Genomic DNA, 7,084 nt, shown 5'->3' on the forward strand with positions numbered 1-7,084 from the left:
GACAGCATCACTCAGCTTGGTTTTATTGATTAAAATATCATTATACCTTTGCTGCGTTCACATAATTAATTATCTGCAAAATACCGGTTAAGCATTCTTTATTTTGCATTGTGTTTGAGTAATGTATGTTATATGCAAGCAGCGAACATTTTATTTAATTACTTTCATTTGTAAATCAACAGTCTACTGTTCCAGTGTATTTTTATCTTTTAAAAGATTAATGCATAAGATCCTTCCAAACGTACAAAAACGATTGCTACAACTCGATGAAAACACTACAAGAATAACTTCTACAATATGGTTTTACAGCATTTTGGACACAATTGACATAAACATTCATGACTTGAGAACCAGCACGATTATACAAATTATGATCATCCTCCTTCAAATATGGCCACCATTCTGATTAGAGTTTGACAATGCTTGATATAAATCAAGCTGTATTTGCTAGCTAGTATATTAATGCAATAGAAATAACATCGGTAAGAACTAGTTTGAAAAATTTTTTTAACGTCATGTAGAAACTTCGCATTGCGGGGATGATCAAAGGGGATACAAAATTAATTCGGAAGATGGACTAATACACTTCAGAACGAAACATATATATATATATATATATATATATATATATATATATATATATATATATATATATATATATATATATATATATATATATATATATATATATATATATATATATATATATATATATATCTTATACATGTATGATTAAATGTTAAGTAGAGAATACAAAATTATTGATAAGCTTAGTTGCAAAAAATAGTTTTTTTGTGCATTCGAGTGCATGAATTTTGTTCCATTTCGGTACATTGCTTTATATTAGACTTAGACCAATCAAACCAAATTTGTCTTCTTCATTATTGTTTGTGTATCTTTGATGAAACCAATAGCGTACATACGTTAAGCTGGTGGGTTTAATCAGCCGAATTGTATTATTGCTTGATGCATACCATTACCCTTTTATGCCAAATAACATTCAGATAACATTGCCAAACCATATGAGGGTATTTCTGGGACATTTATCGTGCATAGAGATAACCTTAAAGTCACGTTAGGTAAGAAGTAAGCATGTGTGACACTTATGCTGGAGTACAAAGTTCGATTCCCAGACCATGTCGTTTTGTCGACGTGTTTGCGCACATGCAACATACGCTTAATTCTCATTGCCCAACTAATTATAACTAAATCTTAGCAAAATACCTTAAAAGCGGGCTTAACCCAGCTAAAAGAGGAAAGTGATGCATTTCTTCTGCATCCCATTAATTTATTCTTTGGCACTGTTGCGTAATGGCTATCATACTGGATTCTTTTGCTATAGTAATGGGTACAAGTCCGATGCTAAGTGAGGATAAAACACTACTTTCTCTAAATTTATATTTTATATATGACCATTACCCATAAATGCAATGCAATACACCGCGCCATAATATTCTAGCAATGGCGCCATTGTACCTGTTTGATACCGAATGCATTCTATCATCAATGTTTTTGCAAGGAATACTTTTTCGTCATACATTATAGTTAAGGTCATTAAAAGAAAACAACCTTTAAAATACCTCACACCTAAGCAAGAGAATGTGCGTTAATATACCAGACTGTGTCCGGGCACCGAAGTCTTTTAAAATTGTGCATTAATGCCGATCAGCCATCAACTATTGCTGCTCTTACTAAAAACTAATGACGTTGCGGGACGAATATATAGCCTGATATCAAGATGTTAGATGGTTTTTAATTTGATCAAATCCTGTACATAATGATGAGGTAGGAATGTATCTGATTTCCTGACCTTGTTTTCGGTTAGAAATTATTGCTACTCTAGTGTCTGTATTTTTGAAGGCTTTGTATCAGGCTCATATTATCAAAATATTGGAGGAATTTGATTATGATGATTAAAACATTTGGATGAGGAGCTGAACGAATTTCATTTATATATATCTTAAATAACAATTACCCAACATACATATATGTTTTAGTGTCATTTTATCAAGTAAATGCATGTTTTCCTCTACAAAAATTATCTCCATGTTTTATTTTCAAATTGTATCTCATTTTGTTTTTCATTCAACGAATTAATGATTTCATCTATAAAAAAACCAGCCCAAAAAATATAAACCGCCTTACTGCCTCTTTTAGTGTCAAACCCGCAGTAGTTTTATTTGTAAACTTATTGTCTTTATATATGCTATAATATTTGGTTAGTTCCTGAATTTGTGTTACTTTTAAAAATCATAACTGACCAAAACGACCAACACAATGATCATAATTTTTCTGAATCAAGGTTTAGTTATTTCATTCCGTTCAGTATCACCATAAGAACTAAAAGGTGTTTATTTTTCAAATTCACGTATAATTATGTATTTTGATATGAAGAAGAAGAGTTCTTCATTTTAAATAGTAATTACACATATTTACCTCTTGTTTTGCAGCACGTCTGACGTGGGATGAAATTATGGAATTACTAAGTGGTGAGCAAGAACAGGGTTTGGACACATATTATGGTCAGTATCGTTTGAATAACCCTACTGTATTTTTGTCCTGCACTTCTGTCTCTGCTTTGCTGTTCAAATATCTGATCTTTCGATGCTATCAATTGATTAATTCAAACACTCAGAACAATCAACTTCTATCAAGGTATGCAATTTAAACGTTTCCTTGCTTTGTTATGTACAAATAGTGTAACAGGTTTGTATCAAGATATGCATGAGAAAACTATATTTATTTTAGAATCATATAAATCCTTGACGCATTCCACTAGCAGGATCCAAACTGGTTTCGTATATTTGAACAATCAACATGATTTTGATTGGGAACGTTCTATCATATATAAAAATGTTAATAGGGAAGATAAAGATAAACTGATAAATAATGAAAATGATTTTTTTCAATATTGATGATCTAGTCAAAACCATGTATTTGCTATTAAAACACACTGAATGAAATTAAGGAAAAGAACAGAACCTATCCTTTTTGCTCAATGTATAGGGCCATTCAATTCAAGGATGTAGAAGGAGGTGAGATATTTTTGTAAAATCAAATATCAATGACTATGAACTCGATATGAACTTCATTACCAAACTCCTCCGGTTGTATCTTAAAAAACAAAATGCATGTCAATTCATAATCATATATTTAAGTATATTCTTAATACATTTTAATACATAAACAGAAAAGACTACAATCTCCAAATATAACTAGAAGACACAAGAAATATAGTTTCAAGTGCTTTTTACTCACTGCAAACCTTTATTAGACTTGTTCTTAAGAGGCAAGTATCCTTTCCGGATGGATTTCTCTTACCATGGCATTTCAAGCCGTGAAGGAAAAATAAGACCAGCCCCTCGCTTATGCCTCTGAATAATCAAAACTGACGGGAATCGCATTGCATTCATCATGATCTCCCCCAGTGACGATAGTTTAAGGGACACACCTAAAATCGCAGAAGTAGCCTTGATTTGTACCTACCGCTATCCTAGCGGTTGTTAGATGGGACAACCAGAAAGGCCCAGGGTGAAATTTTAGGACTTTCTCCATTTACTAAGGAGAGAATACCCGCTCTAGGTACCCTCTCCCTTTACTGCGTGCCATACCTTTTCCTTCAATTCTCTTAGCTGTAAAATTAGCTCTAGTTTCAGAAGTGTGGTTTTGATGGACATATTGAATGATGATGGCTTTCCTTTATAACAAACGAACCATACCGGCTTCGGTTTAGGAAAAATCATTTTCCGGCAATAACAGTACTTTTCATAATGCTTTTCATGGGCAGCCATTGAGTTTGAGACACCACTTGAGTTGTATTCGTGTTATCACTGTATTTCCTGAGTTCTAGTACAATTTTGAACATATTTGTGAAATAGTCTTATATGATCAAGGTATTGCGATTCAATAAATGTAAGGAAGATTCGTGAATGATGACGAGACATTGGAAGAATTTGAATTAGAATCGTTTTGCACAAAATTCACAAAAACAACATAAATATTTATCAGAGAATTGATGATTGATTGTATTATCCACATGTTTTATTACGTCGGAATTAATACAAGTAGTTCTTTATTCTAGACATTCCAGAAACATGAAGTTACATCTTTCTTTACAGGAAATTTGAACAGAAAACAGCTATGGACGAAACACTTTGGTAAATGATATGTGCTTTTAAATTTTATGTTAAGTTTTTATATATTTTTATTAATTTTGTACTGTCCAAATGGTTTTCATATTGCTTGTATATAATAGGATTAATTTATATTTTGTGTATTCAGTTTCATGTTTACATTTATTCAGTTGACATATTTCCGCAGTTTTATAATAGAACAGTGTGTAAAACACTATATTGATTTTCAAAATTGTTTATGATCCTCGCCCCATCCTAAACACAAAATTAATTGGCAATGTTACATGCTGTACTCAGATGAATTATTTCCAAAATAGGGTGCAATTCGAAGGGATACGGAGTAGTAAGTGTAGAGAGATAAATATTCAGTGTACCAATTTAAACTCTAGTTTGCTAGGGTTTGAGCCAAATAGAACAAAAATGAAAAAATACTTTGTAATTTTAAAATTTTCCCTCAATAATATTTGTTAAAATATTGCTATTTAATATCAGTGATCCGTTATTTGCTAGTTCATTGAATATGTTATCATTGTTGCTGCCCCCGTGTGAGATGTTTGAATATGTTTCTGCTGTTTGTCCCCAGTTCCCTATTAGCAAATGGGTATTCTATAAATGTACCCATGTTGTTATCCAATCCAAATATAGTTACTCATGACAAGGTGTGGTATCTCTATTCATTTATGACCTCGGTTTAGTATGTTTCTAATCGGAGATCACATAATTAAAGGAGCTTTCTTGAATAACCATTTATATTGATCTTTAGACTTGATATAGGTGCCTGTTCACCAAATATGTCATTCGTTGAGTGATCGCTAGTTAGCAAAACATTCATTTGCCATCATTGTCGCGTGTTGTTAAGGTCGCAATGAGTCTTGTGATATGTAGTACGGTTAAGTATTTATATTAATCTGTACTTAATAACAAGTTACACACCACCATTTATCTACTGTATTATCTACTGTATGTCAGCATCACTCAACTTGGTTTTATTCATTAAAATAACATTATACCTTTGCTGCGTCCACATAATTAATTATCTGCAAAAAACCGGTTAAGCATTGTTTATTTTGCATTGTGTTTGAGCACATGTCAGTTATATGCAGGGAACGAACATTTAGCGAATTTAAGATAGCTATTAACTTCAGGTCTAATGTCGTCAATTGTTGTTATGATCAACATGTTTGCTTATTGTTTGTTGGTTTCAGAGTTTCTGTTTGTAGTTATGACAATGTAAAGCGTGGAAAAACTGTAATCACAAACACTTCCATTTAATAAACATACCAAATCTTTATAAATGCTATGCCATTGTCAGTATGACTCATAAGTTACATTGGTCGTTAGAAATTTAAATATCTTTTATAATGTATTGCAAATCACCTTCGAAACAGAACCACCCAGTTGTTGGTGTATTTCCTTGCATGAGTTGATTGTCACTTACAGACTTGCTTTATTGCATGCTTCAATTTAGAGTGCAGATATAAATAAAAGCAGAGATGTTATTCATTGTGTGTAGTCATTACATGTAAATACTATTTCATTTTGCAGCCATGTTGACATGGAAGGATATCAAGCAATTGCTAAGTGATGATCAGAAACGGGGTTTGCAAAAATATTGTAGTAAGTATCGTTGGCTTTTCTATTCTCCCATTTTTGTTTCCTACTTTTTTCCATAGTTTGCTGTCCAAATATCATACTTTTTACCACTTTGATATGGTACAAATGTTTATTGCATGAGACCAGAATACTAATCTTCTAATATTGCCTGCAATTGAAATGTTTTACTTCATTTTTCTCTTTAAAACTTTTGGCAACTTTGTAGCACAAATTGATGGAAACCATTATCATTTATTTTAGAATGTTTCTCTAATCATGAAAACGCCTGATGAAAAACAACCACAGGCATGTTTGGGCAAACTTACTTCGATCAATTTAAAACAATTCGCAAGGAAGGAGATATTCCTGAAGCTCTTGTTTTGTGTTATCATATCTATTATTCTGGAGGATAAAAAGAAACTGAAATATAATACAAAATTAAGTTTCTTCACTGAGTATCTAACCAATACCTGGTATAATCTAAATAAAAGTAGGAAAGAAAACCAAATGGTAGTTAATATAAGGAATATAATTTAATCTAACGTGACAAAGGATGGAATTATTTCATTCTTTATCGTTGATGGTGGTGATTCTTTAAATGTAAAATCAGACCAAGATATCATAGTATCTCCAAGTTGTGATATGATGCACAGTGCGACTACATTCATTGATCATAATCACTCAATCAAACTTCCTGAGGCTGGCCCTTTGAGGGTAATGAGCCTCTTCAAACGGATTATTCTTTTCGTGAAATCTCAAAACCTGCAGAACCAACAACACCTGTCCCTTGCATTTGATCCTGGCCTACTGAATCATGCCAGGAAGCGCTTCGATCCTGATCATCCCAATAACCATCACAGAAGTTCTTTTAAATGATAAAACGCAAGTCCAGGGTGTTATCCCAGTCTATACTTTCCTCTCGCCTAGCATGATCTTAATGGGGTATCATAAAGGCCAAGAGAGATATTGTACATCTTCATCTCCATTTCCTAATGATATGGGACTGGTCATTGGAAATCACTGAGTTTCGTGGGGGTGGGGGGGGTGGGGGTATCCATCTTCCTTTCTTTGTTTAGTAGTTAAACCTGCCCACTTATCGGAGGTTTGGCTGAGACTAGTGGATGATTAGTGGCTCCTCTCTATAATAAACGAAGGATTCCGGCTTCAGTTCCAGGAATATCTTACCCTGGAAAGGACCTCTTTACGTTTCTACGAGACAAATGTGGTGCAATTACAATATGGGGTACACTCCCTGCCACGAAATGGCGTATTTGAGGAGGTTTAAATAAAGAGTTTCTAGTTCTAGTCTTTCACTCCCAGATGATTCTTGTATAAGAAAAGCAGAAGATTTTGGTTAA

Source organism: Sinohyriopsis cumingii, unplaced genomic scaffold (genome assembly GCF_028554795.1).
Source record: "Sinohyriopsis cumingii isolate HCF-2022 unplaced genomic scaffold, ASM2855479v2 utg001564l, whole genome shotgun sequence".
In the NCBI taxonomy this organism is placed as follows: domain Eukaryota; kingdom Metazoa; phylum Mollusca; class Bivalvia; order Unionida; family Unionidae; genus Sinohyriopsis; species Sinohyriopsis cumingii.